This window comes from Oryzias latipes, chromosome 4 (genome assembly GCF_053564925.1).
Source record: "Oryzias latipes strain Hd-rR chromosome 4, Olatipes_Hd-rR_3.1".
In the NCBI taxonomy this organism is placed as follows: domain Eukaryota; kingdom Metazoa; phylum Chordata; class Actinopteri; order Beloniformes; family Adrianichthyidae; genus Oryzias; species Oryzias latipes.
The window spans coordinates 35,517,659-35,537,427 of NC_136240.1; the positions used below are offsets into that span (position 1 = coordinate 35,517,659).

The 19,769-nt window shown below is 45.5% G+C and overlaps 1 long non-coding RNA gene across 3 annotated transcripts; it reads right to left on the reverse strand.

Moving 5' to 3' along the window:
• Window positions 1–1,769: 1,769 nt before the first annotated feature.
• On the reverse strand, window positions 1,770–6,221 carry LOC144992060 (uncharacterized). Of its 3 annotated transcripts, none has more exons than XR_013655812.1 (7): window positions 6,083–6,221; window positions 5,002–5,084; window positions 4,609–4,702; window positions 4,152–4,263; window positions 2,580–2,607; window positions 2,344–2,443; window positions 1,770–1,921 (listed from the first exon to the last, which is right to left on the reverse strand). It is a non-coding gene; the product is annotated as an uncharacterized LOC144992060 (long non-coding RNA). The 3 variants fall into 3 exon arrangements; XR_013655811.1 differs by having other exon boundaries at window positions 2,344–2,463; XR_013655813.1 differs by lacking the exon at window positions 4,152–4,263 and having other exon boundaries at window positions 2,344–2,463.
• Window positions 6,222–19,769: the final 13,548 nt, after the last annotated feature.

Here is a 19,769-nt window from a genome sequence, read left to right on the forward strand (position 1 = left end):
CTCGCCTCCTCAGTTCTTCCGGGTTCCAGCATCTGGGTCAGTCACGCTAAACGAATCATGACACGTCCCCTAAAATTGACTTTAGGGATCCACCATTCAGGGTGGAACTAGGACCCCCCCCCCCCCCCCCCCCCCCCTTACTGAGAGGCCACACCCCTCCTGACATACCTGCCATCAGTCCGTCTCACGCTCTTCTGATCCTGGTGTTACATTCCTCACCTGAGCCACAGTCTTCCTTTTCTCCCCCAGGATGAAATCAAATGGAGGGGTGAGGTAGAATATTCCATTTGATGCTTTTTTAAAGTCAGCATCTTTATATGGAGTTAATTCAGTCTCAATAATCAGAAATGCACACAACCGGTTTTACAAATGCACACGCTCCGATTCACAAATGTCATTTTATGCAAACGTGAAAAATAAATTCGGAAATACACACCCTGTGTTTCACAAACACACAGATTGTGTTTCACAAATGCACACTAAATGTTTTACAAATGCACAATAAGTGTTTCTCACAAATGTGCACACTGTGTTTCACAAAAAACATTTTAGAAATTCACAATAAATGTATCAGAAATACACAGTAGGTGCTTCACATACATGATTTTTAGGTACACATGTGATGTGAACTCACAGATCATTCGAACTGCAGAATGTGCATTCAAAATCCCGTTCTCGTTTGTGAATCTCCCCGTGTGTGTGAGAGATTTTTCTACGGTGAATATTGTGACTCATCTGACGGAGCTGGTCGACTAATCTCACCATTGGTTTGTGAATCTGTCAATCAAACTCATCGGCAAAGCAGGCGGGTTCGCTTTTAGCCAATCGTATGGCCCCTTACACTTTCTCTACGCTTTCTGCGGGTGGCAAAAGCCCCGCCCATATTTGATTCTGTACTAGTCGGTCGTTAGCGTGTTAGCCTTAGCATGGCTTGTCGGTTTATTGCCTTCGGTTGTCAAAAATTACTGGCTTGTGCAACTTTTCAGTGGACCTGGAAGCAAGGCAACAGTGGTTGAATGCAGTTGACATTGAATCCATCGAACTCTGTACTGGTCATGAGATTTAAAATGAATGTTTCACTCGGGATTGTTTGTACGTTATTCTCTTAGCTTTCATGCTAGCGTCATTTCAACACTCAGACACGGTTTTGATCATATGAAGGTGGAGGAGAAAAATCTTCAACTTCCACAGTAGGTTCTGTGGAGAAACTGGCATCACTTTGCTCCGTACCACGCAGTGGGACTACATTACCTCAAGTTCATCTCACTGTCAATCACAGACGCCCAATATACACCTCCCCTGCTCAGCCCGAAGTCACTTTGCTTGACCTTAATTTTTTTAATAACTCAAATGTCATTGATTTTATATTGTAACCATATACATATACACCTCTTGGCCAGGTCACCCTTGCAAAAAAGATCCTCATCTCTCTGGGTTTTATAGCTGGTTAAATACTAAACAACAAAAGATGGTCATAGAACAACAAAGTGCAAACATTCACCCTTTATTGCAGAGTAAAAGTGAAAACATGGACAGATTAAAACATCAAAATTTAAGCAAATGTGGGATCTCTACTGATTTGAATTTTATTTAAACTGGAACTAATTTTCATAACATCCTTACATACAATGAAGTCCCTTGAACAATACAGCAGTATTGATTTGAACTTTGTCTTACTCCCCTCAGTCTCTCTTCTTCTGTATGTAATTATGTCGCCTAAATTAAGTTCTAAACACACTGGACAGTAAAGATGTAGGTCAACTCCCAAACGGTCTGAATTCCACAATGGATTGATGTCGTCTTGCAGTTCCAACATTTGTGGACCCAAAAGAGGACTGTCCCATACCAGGACATTGATCCCAGGATGAGGTTCAGTCATGGATCCACTCTCCTCCCATTCAATCTCTGGAACCAGCATACCCTGACAAAAAAAAAGATACTGTTTATGAACAGCACTGTTTTTTTGTGTTTTAGATTATGTAGGAACAGTGACCGACTAATAATAACTTATATTGTTGCTGGCAGGCAGACCTCATATCTCCATAACTGTTTATAATTTTCAAATAAGTGAACCTTAACAAAGTAGTGACATTAGTACATCTGATGGCTCATAATGCCATGCATTGTGATGCATTTTGAACTTGCAGATGTGCTATTCTTCCTACAAACAAACAATTTAGGGAAATTGTTTGCACCACACAACAATAATCCTTTTCATTCATTATCGATGAAAATTCACTGTAGTCATTATGATTTCATGATACTCTTCTTGATACTTTCCACTTTAGTCAAACTGCACACAAATCAGTTGTCCAGTACAGTGAGATTAAATAAAGCATTTACCCGGGGATCAGAAACAGGGTTCTGGGTCAAGCCCAACTGCCACAGCTGATTTGGTGTCATGCTTTGCTCCGTCCTGATTGGATGGCTGTCCCACGCGTCACTAAAGACATCCAAACTGGCCTGAATGCGTGGTAGAAAAATGTAATGGCAGCAGAATACGTGATGTGACTGATATTGAGCAAGTCTTGGTCCTCAGGAGAGTGCAGGATGTTGTAATATAAACCAGTAACACTCACGAAGACATCACACCAGAGGAGCTCAATCCTGTATTTGGAAAAAAGCAAAAAGAAATATTATATTGTCAGATTTATTTTTAATACATCATTCACTTTTATGTATCAGGGCTCCAGACTAACTTTTTTCACTAGGAGCATAGTGGCCCCTAACTGAAAATTTTAGGGGCACAAACAGAAAATTTAGGGGCGCATACCGTAAATCAACATTCTAACCAAATCTACTAATTTCCACTGTATTACAAATAAATACTTTAATAATAGATGCAGAAATTACAATGTGCTGTTTCTAATTCAGTGTCACATTTTATTCTGCACTTTTGAAGATGCAACAACAGGTAAACTGACATCACCATCGCTGTCACGACAGTACAACTAAGTAAAAATAGTAAAAAAAATACCATACATTTAGAATAAAAAAAAGTTTTTAGTAACAAGTGATTACCGTAGTAACCTTTCGTAATTTCACAGTTTCAAACAATACTTAAATGTATGTAAATATTAGAGGATGGAAATTCATGTTGGTGACACCAAATAGGTTCAGCCAAGATGCACAATAAGCGTGTTTGAGATCACCCAGATGGACGCAACACTGCACAGATCACCTGGTGTGTGACGTATATTTTTGTTTTTGCTCCAACATCACCTGTCAATCAAAACAAAAATATCACGAGAAAGGGGTGAGAGCAAGACACGAATCAGAGCGAACGCAGCTGGAAATTTAGTATTGAACTGACTAAAAGCTGCCCTACAGACTAAAAAACAATGCATTATGGGACATGCGTCCTGATGGGTTTTTTTGTAGTTCACTGATCAATTAAAATAATTTAAAATACCAACTGATTAAAAAAAGGCTACATCCATTACAAAACATTAAAATAATTATAAAACATGTAATATCACAGCTCATACTTAGGGGGAGAGGCATATTAAAACGAAATTGAATGTTAAGGACAACTCCTAATTCCTGGTCTCTTTCAGTCTCGCTGCAGCTTCGATTTCATGCGAGTTGAGACCCCTGCTGTACACTCTGTCACTGGTACACTAGCTGCAGGTCGGAAGAACGAATCAATAGTTCGCTTGCTCATAGCTCAGACGCACATATCAGGTTGTGATGATATTTGTCTCCGTTTCCTTCCCACGGATGTTTACGCGCGCTCGATTATCTCTAGGCCCCGCCCCTCCACATATTTTAGCCACTTGCAGTGACTTTCCCTATTCTTCTCACACGCATTGGCCGCCTCAGGCATCACTCAATGAAACGCGAGTGTGTGCTCGTGTGTGCTCCAGTCTCATGAGTATTCGCGCGAGTGTGTGTGTCTGCCTGCGTGCGTGTGCGCTCGCGTCTCATTGATGATTTCCTCTCTCATTTCATCGATCATTGACGTGCTCCTTTCATGTTTAATGTATAAAAAATACGGAGGGTGGAGGAGGCAAATTTACTGGTAGCACATGTGCGACTGGGTGTAAAATTCAGTTGCACACTCTCAAATTTTGGTCGCAAAATGCGACCAAATGGACGCAGTCTGGAGCCCTGTGTATATATTAAAGCTTCTAAAACTAGGTTCAACTCACCGTTGATTGTGTGTACACTTTTCCCACAATGAAGCCGTTTGTGTCAGTTGTACGTACTGTGAGCATCAACTCGGCTATGCCCACATTTTCTCCTCCGTGATCTCCTCTCACCCTGACAATAACATGAAAATCATGTCTCAAACACATAATTACAAATGCATCGCCAATACGGTACACATCAGTTTAAAATGTAATGTTCTTATGTATGATGCCAATAAGTAGAATTTCTAGGTTAAAAAAATTGCAGGAGTGGGTTACATGTATCACTGGGGGAAAAAATGAGGTGAGAGAGACTGTTAAGGGGGGGTAAAATGTTATTCATGAGGGGAAAGTTTTAGAGTTGCCTTTGTTTATGGAGAGGAGTCTAAAAAAAGTAATTTTATTTTTGTACAAATAACCAAGTACTTATACTGCCTGATATGTGAATAAAATATTTCTTTATGAATAACATGAATACCTCAGAGGTAAGCCATAAACGTTCACAGCGTCACTGAAGAAGGCCAAGTGGGTGTCTGCACAGTTGTTGTCTGCTATCTTCTCAGGTACAAGATCTATGGAATACAAGTACAAATACTTTCAACTGACAGATGTTTACGGCGGCAAAAATGCTAAATTCCCAATTGACAGGTAAAACAGTAATACAATAGGATGATAAAATATGAAATAGAATAGAATAGAAGGGTATTTAATAATCCCTGAGGAAATTTTTTTTAAATGGCCATCTTAAAAAAACACATAAGTGTTTATGTGTTTTTACATGCATTACAAATAGAAATATCACAAAATAAAAAGATTGATAAAAAAAAGGTAAATAATTGGAAAATCAGTGGGTAAAATTAAAAGAAATTACTTGTAAGATGCCCTGCCAGAGAGTTGTATTGCCTGATGGCACGAGGAACAAAAGATTGTCACGCTGTCACGCTTCAGTAATTCCTAGAGAATAAATAAAAACACAACAAACATGGATTAGATAATCTAGCTGTCTGATTTTAAATTACATAATTTTCAAATATATGAAAGGGGAATTTTTTAAAACACTCTTGCTATGATTACTTGAGCTTGTAGTAAAGAACACCTTTAAAAAAAATCAGAGACAAGACACTGATCACAGGAAGCCTGTGTGTAATACTTACAGTAACTTCTACTCAAATCACTGTTGACAGCTGATTTCTCCCATCCACCCTTTCTGTGACTACTTATCGACTACAAAACAGCCTAAAAACATAATGTTTGGGATTCTTGTCATTACGTCATTGGAAGTAAAGATACGGGGAATTTAGTGGCTGTCACTCTGACACAATCTCACAGGGCTGGTCATCACAATGAATACGGGTTCTAACGTTAGAAACTTAATGAGGCTTCTTTCATTCAACAGTGGATTCATGTCTGTTATATTTAAAAAATGCCGTTTTCATGAATGTCATATGAATTAACTTTGTTGCACAGTCCACCCCGTCTTAAAGTCTGGGTTGTGAAAATGCTGTGTCTAACTTTAACCCGGATCGCATTTACATAAGGCAGCACACGGAACAACTAGCTAGTTAGCATAGCATAGCATCAGTGTTTAAACAAATCGCCGTCTCCAAATCAATACTTTTTATTAAACTTTCTTTGCTGCTGTAAATCCGGCATGTTTTCCCCTTAGTTCCTTATGAATCATGTTAAGAACCTACAGATCATTGGCTATAGACGCTAGCTTGAACCGACACCGGCTTGAACTTCACTCACACTCACAGGCAGCCACAACTTGCACAGGCTAAGCAAAACAAAGCTGAGCTAATTTGTGGTGGGGGTACTCTGCAAACGACTCGGCTGCAGTGTTCATAAAGCATTCACACATGTCACTTGGCAAAGGAGAACGCTTCAACTTAGTATTCAATAACATTACAGGACGTACAACGAGGGAATGATCAAATAAATGCATTACTTACGGGCTGAGACTGATCCCGTTCAGAAGACCTCTCCGCCATGTTTGCCGCCCGCGTCCTCCCAACTGCTGTGCTGAACAGCTCCCTCCCTCGTCACTTTGAAAGTGAGGAGTGTAAGGGGCCATTCGATTGGTTAAAAGCGAACCCGCCTGCTTTGCCGATGAGTTTGATTGACAGATTCACTAGCCAATGGTGAGATTAGTCGACCCGCTCCGTCAGATGAGTCTCAATATTCACCGTAGAAAAATCTCTCACACACACGGGGAGATTCACAAACGAGAACGGGATTTTGAATGCACAGTCTGCAATTCGAATGATCTGTGAGTTCACATCACATGTGTACCTAAAAATCATGTTTGTGAAGCACCTACTGTGTATTTCTGATACATTTATTGTGAATTTCTAAAATGTTTTTGTGAAAAACAGTATGCACATTTGTGAGAAACACTTATTGTGCATTTGTAAAACATTTAGTGTGCATGTGTGAAACACAATCTGTGTGTTTGTGAAACACAGGGTGTGTATTTCCGAATTTATTTTTCACGTTTGCATAAAATGACATTTGTGAATCGGAGCGTGTGCATTTGTAAAACCGGTTGTGTGCATTTCTGATTATTGAGACTGAATTAACTCCATATCTTTAGCATTAACCTAAAGTTTGAGCAAATATACATGAAAAAGAACAATGTTTCTTCAGAAAAAGAATCCAGCTTTTCAATAGAAAACTCCTTCAAAGACACTAAATGAGCCCACAAACATTAATCTGTTTGGATAAATATTCCATTTGATGCTTTTTAAAGTCAGCATCTTTAGCATTAACCTAAAGTTTGAGCAAATATACATGAAAAAGAACAATGTTTCTTCAGAAAAAGAATCCAGCTTTTCAATAGAAAACTCCTCCAAGACACTGAGTAAGCCCACAAACATTAATCTGTTTGGCTGAATATTTCATTTTTACAGATGTGTAGACAAACAACTGTCTTCTTTGTTGTTTGTGTGTGTTCATCTCTCCATCCTGTAAAGGTGGGACCAGCGTTGCCTTCAGAAGGTGGAGCGTTACGTCTCGTCCAGCGGGGCGTGACGGCTGCACAGACTTAGACACACCAACAGGAAGTTCAGTCTGTTGTTGAAGCCATGCTGGGCGCCACGGTCGGACTGCTGCTGTCGCTTCTGACCCATGGAAGTCTGAGGGTTTGTGTTTGAGTCCTTATTTTCTTGTAATATTTGTATTTGACTCATTTATTTCTTTATTTTAGCTTGATGGTCATTGCTGGTGGGTATAAATAAGAATAATGTTTAAGGTAAACATGCAAAACCTTAAGTTTGTTTCAAAATAAAAATCCAAGTATATTTACAGGCAATAAAAATGTTATGGTTAGGGGTTTTCTTTTATTTGGTTTTGTGTTGTTGTGTTTTGTACTTATGTTTTGTCTGCTTTGTGCTTCTGCAGGGTGGCCTGGGGCAGGAGGCGTGGCCTTCTAGACTGGTGTCTCTGCACACCTGCACCCAATCTACACTGTCCTTTAAAAGCCTCTCCCTGGCTCTTCCAACCTGCCAGGTTATTTTCCTTTCCATGTGGCCTCGCCCTTGTTCCTGTGAACGCTGTCTGTGGCCTAGCCTCCTGCCTTCACCCCCAGTCTGCCTCCTTTGGTTTTGTTCCTGTGGTGAAGCTAATAAACATCACTTATCTGACACATCCAGTCTGACTCTGCTCTGGGATCCGTCTACACGCCGTGACAGAATAACCTGGCCACAATGGATCCCGCAGAGCTAGACAAAGTGAAGCAAGCCATCACATCCCAAGGGGCTCTCGTGGGACAACATGACCGAGCTCTTCAGGAGATCATGTCTTCTCTTCAACATCTCTCCACCGGAGTAAACCGGCTCGGCGGTCGTCTGGACGAGGTCTCCTCCCAACTCACATCTCTAAAGTCTTCAGACCATGCTCCTTCCGTGGACCTCAACCCAGCTCCGAGTCCAGCTCCTCCTCCGGTTCCTGCCTCACAGCTCCGTGAGCCCTTCATCCCCACTCCGAGCAGGTTTTCAGGAGAACCAGGACTCTGCAAACCGTTTCTCCACCAGTGCAGGCTTGTGTTTGAGCAGCAGCCCTTCTCTTTTTCGTCCGACAGAGCAAGAGTGGCTTTCATAATGAGTTTGCTTTCAGGAAAGGCGTCCGCCTGGGCTGTAGCGCTGTCTGGCGGAAACTCCCCGCTCTGTGAATCCCTGCCGCTGTTCACCGCAGAAATGCTGCGTGTTTTTGATCATCCCCTGGAGGGGAAAGAGACGAGTAACCGCCTGCTCGCCCTACGCCAAGGTCCTGGTCCGGTATCGGCTTACTCCATCGACTTCCGGATTCTGGCTGCAGAGTGTGGGTGGGACGAGAAAGCGCTCATAGGAATCTTCTACCGCGGCCTCAGGGAGGACATTAAAGATGAACTGGCGGCTCGCGACGAATCTTCAAGTCTGGAGGAGTTGATTTCCCTCTCCACCAGACTGGACAACCGTCTTCGGGAGAGACGCAGGGAAAGAGCAGGAGGAACGCCGTACTCAAGCCGCTGCTCTCCGCCTGAGCTACGTCACCAGCCCGTGAGTCCCCCGGCTGCGGCTCAGAGGGCGGCCACCCCCATTTCAGCACCAATCCAGCTGGTCAGCAGTGAGGAGCCCATGCAGCTCGGCAGGACTCGGCTCTCGGCTGAGGAACGTCAACGCCGTTTCCACCAGGGGCTCTGCATCTACTGTGGCCTGTCCGGCCATCTCCGGCGCAGCTGTCCTGCGCGACCAAAAGACCATGCTCATCAGGCTCAGGAGGGGCACTGGTGAGCCGAACTCCTGTTGACCCCTCCTCCCGGCGCTTCCTCCTTGAAGGTGTTTATTTATTTTTTTTTTTTTTTAACTTGTCCTGTCCAACAGCTGGGCAGACAGACGAGAGCTGAGGGCCTCTTGTGTTGGACATATTTTGCTTTAACAAGAGGAGTTATTAATCTTCTGACAAACCAAAGGTATGTCTGAAGAAACCCCTTTTGTAATTGAGGCCAAACTTTATTAATTTCAATCATGTCTGAAAATCTTTGGTGTTGGACCGGACGGAAAAGGAAAGAGGGGAAGAAGAGAGACGGACGCTAGAGAGATGGGGGGGTAGGGGGTGATAATAGGAGGGGAAGGGGGATAAGACCATGAAGCAGCATAAAGCAACAAGTTTACTGGTTGTTAATCATTATGGTAAGGTTCAAATGCAGTACAAAAAGGGCGGGGCCTGTCCACACACACACTCAAATGTTATAAACACACCTGCTAGCTGCAAAAATGTCCACCTGTCGACATGTACACAAAACAGATAGTGTTCACACGCATACTTATGCCTGATAACCAACTAGTGTGAAATATTTCAGTCATTCAGTCATGCAAGCTATTAGTGCAAAGGTGAGCTAACACCAGTGCTCAGGTGAGGTTTTATGTTCTTCTAAAATGGATGGTGGAACGTGAAAAGAAGGAGGGAGAGTGCCCAGACATCCCCACCCCAAGACCCCCACCGCACCAGCAGCGGCAGCCGGAATCCCCCCAACGCCACACGGGAACCGGCAGGGAACAACCGCCGCCCGGGCGACCAAGCCCGCCACCCAGGCCAGGGCCAGCAGGGCCGCCGCAAGGCCCCCAGAGCCAGAGGCCAGGGAAGCACGGAGGGAAAGAGAGCGCCGCCCCAGCCCAACCAGGAGAGCAGCCCCCCCGCCGCGCCGGGAGAACCCAACGCAGAGCCCCACCGGAGAAGGACGCCCACAGCCCCAAACGAGCACCCCACCACCACCCAGGAGTTCCGGGCATCCCCCCGCCCCAACCCCAGGTACGAGCCAGGACCCCCCAAGGGAGACCCGCTCCGCACTCCAGGCAACCATCCGCCCGGCCCACGGTTGGTCCAGGGAGGAGCGAGGCAGGGGGCCCGCCGCCCCCGCCCAGGAGGGGGGAACCCCGGGGAAAAAAAGAGGGCCCACAAGGGGTGTTATAAATATGGCCCGACCAGGCTCGGCCACAGTTGGAAATTTGGCGGGGCCCAGCACTCAGGAGCAAGGACCAGAACCCACCCCCCAGGGACCAGACACCCCCGGCTCAGATGTAATGTGAACTCCCCCACCGCGCGGAGAGAGCACCGCCGGGCCCAGGAAGCCGGCACCCCGGGGACACGGCCGCCGTTGCAAAGGGGGGCCCGCACCCCCCACCAGGGAAGAGGCAGGGGACAGATGGACCCAGGTCCCACCTTCCTTGCAAATTGTGTGTGCGTGTATGTGTGTTTGAGATGGTGTGTGTGTGCATGTGTGTGTGTTTATGTTGGGATGTATATATTGAGGGGGGAGGGGTGTGTGTACTAAGGGGGGTGCAGTTAAAATTGGCGGGTAGGGCACTAAGGGGACATCTCCTGATTACTCACAGTGACGTCCCCTCACCCTCCCCACCAAGGGGCCCTAAATGTCTAAGGTGCGGTTAAAATTGGCGGGTAGGGTGCTAGGAGGACATCCGCTGCTTGCTGGCAGTGATGTCCAAGCACCCCCCCTACCAAGGGCCCTACATGTCTAAGGTGCAAATAAAACCGAAAGAGGGGGGGCCCACTCCATACGGCAACCATAGGAGGGGGGCCACTGCCTAGTAAACCCCCCCCAAGGCTCATCGCAGGCTAAGCCCCCCACCCCCTCACCCTATTATGAGGTTATATGAGGAAGGGGGTAAGTTGGGGACAGCTGATAGACTGTCCCCCGGTGGTCAAACAGCTGTCCCCCGCCCCCCCCCCAGCAAGGGGGCCAGGCCCACCCAGCCCAGGGGCCCCACCCCCGGAGGCGCCGACACCCCAGGCCCAGCACCACCCCCCCCACACAGAGAGAGAGGAGCCAGAAAGCGCCGGCCCCCCCCGGAGCAAGCCCAGGCCCCCACCCCCAAACGCCGGCCCTAGAAGAGCTCTGGTCAGGCCTCGACGGGACCGAGGCAGCCAACCGGCCGGGGAAACCGCCGATGGCCTCAGCGGAGACCCCGGCCCGTCAACCCCCCCTGCCCCGTACCAATAGTGGACCCCCCCCCCTCCCCCAGAATGCCCCCCCACAGGTCAGGGCCGACAAGACCCCCCACCCCACCCCACCCCAGACCCCGCAGCCGAAGCGGAGGACACCCTGAGCGACCAGCTCAGAGGGCGGCCACCCCCATTTCAGCACCAATCCAGCTGGTCAGCAGTGAGGAGCCCATGCAGCTCGGCAGGACTCGGCTCTCGGCTGAGGAACGTCAACGCCGTTTCCACCAGGGGCTCTGCATCTACTGTGGCCTGTCCGGCCATCTCCGGCGCAGCTGTCCTGCGCGACCAAAAGACCATGCTCATCAGGCTCAGGAGGGGCACTGGTGAGCCGAACTCCTGTTGACCCCTCCTCCCGGCGCTTCCTCCTTGAAGGTGTTTCTTTTGATTCAACCACAGTAGAGATCCATGCTTTAATGGACTCGGGTGCGGATGACAACTTCATCGACTCTCGGTTTGTTTCTCAGTCCAAGATCCCTACAGAACCACTCCCTAGGCCTAGGAGAGTTTATGCTTTGGACGGTAGACTGTTGGCCTGTGTTACTCATCGTACTCTCCCTGTGTCTCTGCTGGTTTCTGGAAATCACAGAGAACTGATCTATTTTAATGTGGTTCCCTCTACATCAGCTCAGCTCGTGTTAGTTCTACCTTGGTTGAAGTTGCATAACCCACACATAGATTGGTCATCACAATCTATTGTACACTGGAGCCTGTTTTGCCATTCTCATTGCCTGCATTCTGCTGTGCCGCCTGTTGCCTGTTCGCACGTGCCCCCTAGGCCTGTAGACCTTTCTTTAGTTCCACCAGAATATCATGACCTCAAAGATGTTTTTTCAAAAGACCACGCTAAGTCTCTGCCTCCCCATAGACCATATGACTGTGAGATTGAGCTGATTTCTGGAGCTCCACTTCCCTCTAGCAAGTTGTATAACCTCTCTAAACCAGAAAGGGAAGACATGGAGACTTGTATCACAGAGAGCCTGGCAGCTGGTCTCATTCGCCCCTCTTCTTCTCCAGTAGTGGCTGGGTTTTTCTTTGTTGAGAAAAAGGACAAAACCCTCCGCCCTTGCATCGATTATAGAGGTTTAAACGCTATCACTGTTAAGAACAAGTACCCTCTTCCACTCATGGACTCTGCCTTTAGTTCTCTCCAGACCGCCAGCCACAGTTTTCACTAAACTAGACCTCCGAAGCGCCTATCACTTGGTGAGGATAAAGGAAGGAGATGAGTGGAATATGGCATTCAACACCCCCCTCGGACATTTTGAATACACTGTGATGCCCTTTGGACTTACCAATGCTCCTGCGGTATTTCAGTGTCTCATTAACGATGTGCTGCGCAACACGTTGAATAGATTTGTGTTTGTTTATTTAGATGACATTTTGATTTTTTCACAGACTCCTGTCAGACATGTCCTTCAGCGGTTGTTAACCAATAGGCGCTATGTCAAGGGGGAGAAATGTGTTTTTCATGTTTCCACTATCAGTTTTCTTGGTTTTGTTATTGAAAGGGGGGGGGCAACTCAAGCTAGACCCTGCTAAGATTACAGCAGTGGCGGACTGGCCTAGACCCACTAACAGAAAGCAACTCCAGAGGTTCTTGGGGTTTGCTAACTTTTACCGTAGGTTTATCCGAAATTATAGTTCAGTGGCCTCCCCCCTCACCAGACTCACCTCTGTAAAAGAAAGGTTCTCCTGGTCCAAGGAAGCCGATTTGGCTTTTCAAAGGCTGAAACATCTTTTCTGTTCTGCACCTGTGTTGTCTCACCCTGATCCTACGGCTCAATTTGTGGTAGAAGTTGATGCATCAGAGACTGGGGTTGGCGCTGTACTTTCCCAGCGGTCGTCCTCTGATCAGAAGATGCACCCCTGCGCTTTCTACTCTCGGCAGCTCTCACCAGCAGAAAGAAATTACGACGTGGGAAACCGGGAGCTGTTGGCGGTGGTGCTGGCCTTGACCGAATGGCATCATTGGTTGGAGGGTGCATCTCAACCGTTCCTGGTATGGACTGACCATAAAAACCTGTCGTACCTCCGTTCTGCCCACGACTAAACCCACGGCAGGCTCGTTGGTCCCTTTTCCTGGGACGCTTCAATTTCACCCTCACCTACCGTCCCGGATCTCGTAACGTGAAACCAGACGTTCTATCCAGACAGTTTGACAACCCGGCTTCAGACCCGGCATCTCAGGATACGATACTACCCCACTCCTGTGTGATCGGTGCCGCTGTCTGGGAGGTGGAGCATGGTGTTCAGAGAGCCCAAGTGAACTGCCCTTCTCCCCCTGAGTGTCCCCTGGACTTCTGTTTGTTCCTCCATCAACTCGTTCGTCAGTGTTGCAGTGGGGTCACTGCTCTAAGGTGGCCTGCCATCCTGGTATTCACCGCACCCCAACTCTACTGCGGCAGCGCTTCTGGTGGCCTTCCATGGCCTCAGACACCCGGGAGTTCGTCCAGGCCTTCACTATATGTGCTCGGGGAAAGGCCTCCCACCGTGCACCTGCGGGTCTCCTGCGACCGCTTCCTGTACCGCACCGGCCCTGGTCCCATATTTCTCTGGATTACGTTACAGCCCTTCCACCCTCTGAAGGTAACACTACCATTTTGACCATTGCTGATCGGTTCTCCAAGTCTGTCCACTTCGTGCCTCTTTCCAAGCTTCCTTCCGCCTTAGAAACTGCCCACCTCCTCGTCCAGCACGTGTTCAGGTTACACGGACTCCCCCAGGACATCGTGTCGGACCGTGGCCCCCAGTTCACTTCCAGGGTGTGGAACGCCTTCTGCCGAGCGATTGGAGCCACAGCGAGTCTCTCCTCGGGTTACCCTCCCCAGACCAATGGACAAACGGAGCGTGCAAACCAGGACCAGGAGGCGGTTCTACGCTGTGTGACTGCCAGTCAGCCTGCATCCTGGTCCACTTTCCTGCCGTGGGTCGAATACTCCCACAACACCTTGGTTTCTTCTGCGATGGGTGTATCTCCCTTCATGGCTTCTGCTGGCTATCAGCCTCCCCTGTTCCCCTCTCTAGAGAGTGCGGTGGCTGTCCCATCTGTCCAGGACCAACTCAGGAGGGCCTGTCGGATTTGGCGTGAAGTTCGGGCGGCTCTCTCCCGGACTGCTTCGCGGAACCGTGCACTGGCGGACCACCATAGGGTTCCTGCTCCGGACTACGTACGGGGGCAAAAGGTCTGGCTGTCGACCCGGGACATCCCGCTGCAGTGTGAGTCTCGGAAACTCTCTCCTCGCTTCATTGGCCCTTCATAGGTTACTTGAGCTGCAGCAAAACCTCAAGTTGCCATAGAAACCAAGACCACAGCAGGCTGAGCCGCAAAAGCAAAACCAAACACTGAAGACGAGGAAGTGTCAGAAAACTCCAAACCCCTCCCTCAGACTCTGAAAGAGATTTTTCATTCCAATTCACCCAAAATGGTGACACTGAGAGATGAACGGGGCTCCACAGGCATTACTACCAACAGCCCAGATGGTGAAGAACCTCCTCATGTGACTGATCAGCCATCACTTTATCAATCTAATGGTGTCACCAAAATGGGCTGTGTTGAGACTCCAACTTCAAATCCACAGACTCAATCACCTCAGAGTCCTGCAGAAAAAAGTCAGAATATCTTTGATGAGCCTCAGTTTGCGCCGACATCTCTTCTAGTTTCTGTGTCCACCACAGAATCTGCACTCGGCGCCTCCAGAGAGAAGCTTTCATCTGAGGAAGGAGAGATGATGGAAGGTATTCCCAGTCCATCATCCTCATCATCCTGGATTCCAGCAGTCACTCTCAGTGCGTCTGGACTGGAGGAAGAAATGCCCCAAAAGCAGGCGGAGTCACTAGACTCCGCATCCCCTCCCAAAGCCCCGCCCACAAACCTGACCGCCTCATCTCCCACACAGCAAAGCACAGATGCATCAAGTACCAGCGATTCAGAGATCCGGCCGTGTAATGCTGTACTCATCACAAGTAAAGAAACAAAAGAAATGGAGGCAACTTTTCCCCCCACAGCAAACGTGATGCTGCTTCCAGATGAAGAACAAGAGAGCGGGATGAAGAGGGATGAAGATGAAGCTGGTGTGGATATAGAGAAGGGACGGTACGGACAAGAGGACAAGGACAAAATAATTAATCAAACCCACACTGAGAGATTTTTCAATCAGAACGTGGATTCTTTGGTCAAAGCAGAGAGAAATCCAACAGTTCCAAACACAGACAGACATCAGGACACCAGACCAGATCCTGGAGTCAGAGGTCAAAGGGTAAGACTTTATTACCATTTTACCTTGTTAACCCTTGTGCTATCCTAGGCACTTTATCATTGGGAGTGGGGTCATCTAGACCCACTAGACAGTGCTCTGAACCTTTTTTCTTCAATGATTTGTGATCTTCACTGGTGTCCATGGATTACATGAAATCTTTCCACCTTTATCCACCTTTGTCATAGTAGGGAGAACACGTCAATGTAGGGGGGGGGGGGGGGGGGGGGTTTGGAAAAGATAGCACAAGGGTTAATATATGAGCAAGACAGCACTTGGATAAAAAAGATAAAGACTCTCCCTTAGAACTCTTGGCTTTACTTATTGAACCTTTAACAGCAGCTGGAAGACAAAATAAAGACATAGAAGGAATTAAAACAAACATCCATCATAAAATTAGTCTTTTTCTGAGGGGGGGGGGGGGGGGGGGGGGGGGGTTGCTCCCGGGTCTTTGTCTGATGTGGGGCTCTTGGATGCCTGGATCGGCCGGGCTGCTGTGCTGTCTGCCCCTGGCTCTGGGGTGGGGGGCCTCCTGCCTTTGCTGGAGCATTCAGTGTGATCAAGGACTCTAAGAAGCACACATTCATACAACCCACCTGCTTGTTCACTTTTGCACATATATGGGCATGGGTATTGTTTTTACAGCCCTCTTCAAGAATCTTGGTAATGCGAATCTCGTGTGTATCTGTCTGTGTGCATAAGTCTTCCATGATGAATGTATGAATATACTTCCAACCTGTAAATAGCTGTGTGCAGACGAATGTCTCATCCTGGCCGGTACGTCAGTCCTGTTCATTTAAGACTTTACTATTCAATTTTACAAACAAGGTCATATTTTTCTTTATTCCCAGCGTGTGTCAACATGTATTTCTGTCAGATCTATGAAGCTGTTGTTGCTGTGCACATTGATGTTTTTTCCTAGAAACGTACGGGCCCCCCAGGCCCCCGTGGGTCCCCAGGAGAAGAGGGGCCAATAGTACGTAGAACAATGCTTTATATGGATGCCTTGAAAATTGCATCCAAAATATTTTTTGCAATTATTTGTTCTGTAAGTTTTAGTTAAACCTACTTTGTGTTTGTTTAGGGACCGCCAGGAATGAGAGGAAAACAAGGAAAAAGAGGAGTTCAAGGGAAAATTGTAGGTATCTGATTATATTATTACAGTTAAGACATGCAAATCTGTCAGAATGGAAATAAGAAAATATGTTATTGGTGAGTCTCCAAAGCAAAAATGATCAGAAAAGTTAGTGTTCTGTAAGAAAACAACAATGAGACATAAAAATCTTCATTTCAGTTAAAGAATTATTATTTTAACTCTGGAGAACCCAAGAACAGCTTTTTTCTGGGCTTTTGGAGTTCATTTGAATTTTGTGTTTGTTTAGTTTGGGTATCAGCAATAACAGCAGCCATAACAATAAAAATGAATGATGAACAAATAAATAAAATAAACACAATAAGAAGAAAAAAAACAGCAGCCAAATTTGACCCAGTTGGTTCTCCAGGGTTAAACTCTTTTTCCCCCTTTTCGTTTGAATCTACATTTAGCTCTGAAATTGAGCTGTTTTTAATATTAAGTATTAATATTAAATATTTAAAAAATATTAAATATTTCTGACTCAACCAGACTGATAAAGTATCAGGGTTCAAACCCAAACAACCTGCTGACTGCAAGCTCACTACACCACATCCAAGCTGACAGATTAACAGCAGTGTTTTCATCCCCACACCAATAAAAACGAAGGTGAAGCCCCCTTCAGGATAACTGTGGAGGCTCACAAATCAGTCAGAGAGTCCAGTCTTATTTTAATGTCATTATCAGATCCTTTGCACAAAAACAGTTTGAGTTCAGACACAAACACCGACAGTGTTTGCAGACTGTCATCTACAAACACTGATCCCAGAAAGTGGCTGTCAAAGTGCTGGTAGACACAAATACAGGAGTAAAAGGATTCATGCAGACCACATCTTCTGGCTTACATCTTTATGTTTAGAATTTGGATTTTTTTCTCGGACTAAATCTTTAATCTACAGTTCTCTGACGAATAAAAGAACATTTCATTGTATGTTTATTGTGGACTTGAAGGAAGCTTTGCTCAGGTGAGCTTCAGGTAATTCAGTATCTGTTATCTTGTAATAGAGCAGTTTTTTTTTGTTAGAATTAAAGAAGGTCTGGTCTAAGAGGTCCAATATATTTGACCCATTTTGCCCACCATCTCAAACCTTTATCTGTTTGCATTTTTATTGCAAAAGTCAGTCTTTCCATAACATAAATGTCATGTATTGTTTTATACCAATCATCTACTGTTGGAGCATCAGGTTGTAACCACTTTCTTGTCAAGGCCTTCTTCCCTCCCACCAGCAATATTCTCATTAAATATTGGTCTGCTGCAGACTGCATGTTCCTGTTACTGTATAGAGCTAAGGCATTAAAGGGAAAGGTTTCTTGAAATGTCGTCTCCAAACCTTTATGGATTTCTTGCCAAAAGGATGTGAGTACAGTGATCCCTCGCTATAACGCAGTTTACTTTTCATGGTTTCGCTACTTCAAGGATTTGCATCGTGCATTGTGTTCTGCATTCTGATTGGCTAAAAAGTCACTCTGCTTCTTCTCTACCTGTGCGTCAATAACTTTGCAGTTTAATATGTACACGTACGTAAAACAGCTTTCCAAATTACGTACGTGCAAATCATCTTGCAATTTCAAGTTCGCTAAAACCCATAGAAAAAGAGCAACACCAACTGTCAATTACTATGTTCTTCTCCCGAACAAACACAGCTGCACCGCGGGCTTGAGAAGGAGAAAACACTGCAGAGCGGAGTCAGGATGCAGCTTCTCAGACTAAAGAGCAGTGAAATACACCTGAGTCACTATTTGTCCATTTGTACTTTGTATTTTTGTCATGATCATTTTAAATTTTTTAAATCTTGAGTCTGTCCTGTTAGGTATAAAATCTGTGTCATATGCTCTCCATCGCAGCACCTTTTCGGCTCCCTCCAAATTACAGTTTTTAACTATTTTCTGCCATATTTTTAGTGATATTTTTAGCCATGGGTTTTCGTCAGAGTTATTTGTCAGTTTATTATCTGCTAACTTGGTTTGGATGGGAGGTTCTGTGTGTTCCCCCTCTTCTATTTCCTTCCACCTTGCCCTAAATTTCGGATCGCAGAGACCTACAAGTGGTCTTATTTGAGCCGCATAATAATAATCCTTGAGGGTTGGTAGTGCCATACCCCCTTTGTCCTTAGACAGTTGCATTACTTTGTAACGTATTCTGGGTCTCTTACCCTTCCTAATATAACGGGAAATCATCTTGTCCCATTCAATGAATTGCTGATCTTTTATTTCAATCGGTAGCATCTGGAAAATATACATTAAGCGAGGCAGGATAACCATTTTAATTGTGTCTATCCTTGAAGATAAGTTAAGGAATGGTAGATGAGTCCATCTGGAAATGTCTGATTTTATTTTTAAGTTTAGAGGGGCATAATTTGCATCAAATAATTTAGTAATATCCTGGGGGAAGTTAATTCCTAGGTACTTCATTGTATTTGTAGTACATATCAGGTCATATTTATTCAGAAGCTGTTTTGGTGGATTAAAATTGAGAGTTAAGATCTGGGTTTTTTGGACATTTAATCTGTAACCTTATAATTGTCCAAATTCTTTTAGGGATGACATTAGTATTGATAAAGACTTCAGGGGTTGTGTTAAATAGATTAATACATCATCTGCAAATAATGATAATTTGTGTTCTTGTCCTCCTATTTTCACTTCTGTTATCTCTTTGGCTTGTCGAATCAATTGACTTAGGGGTTCAATAAATAAAGCAAATAAAAGTGGTGAGCATCGGCAGCCCTGTCTGCAGGAACGCTCCAGGGTGAAGGGTTTCGTAAGACTACCATTAATTTTAATTCTTGCTGTGGGGTTATTATATACAGCTTGAAGAGCCTGAATAAGAGTTTTATGTAATCCATATTTCTCTAAAACTTTAAACAGGAAGGTCCATCCAACTGTATCAAATGCCTTTTCTGCATCCAACCCCATAAGCATTGCTTGTGTCTTATTTTGTTGTATATTCCAAATAATATGTAGTGTCCTTCTCAAACTATCATGGGTCTGTCTTTGATGAATAAATCCTGTCTGGTCAAGGTGAATAAGTGAAGGTAAGATCTTCTCAATTCTTCTGGCCAATATTGACATGAATATTTTATAGTCTACGTTTAACACTGATATTGGCCTGTATTGTTTGCAATCTAATTTATCTTTTCCTTCTTTTGGTATCACTGAAATTATAGCGTCCCTCCATGAGGAGGGGATTGTTCCCTTTTGTATACCCAGTTACATATTTTGCAAAGTTTAGGAGTTAGTTGAGCCCTAAAACATTTG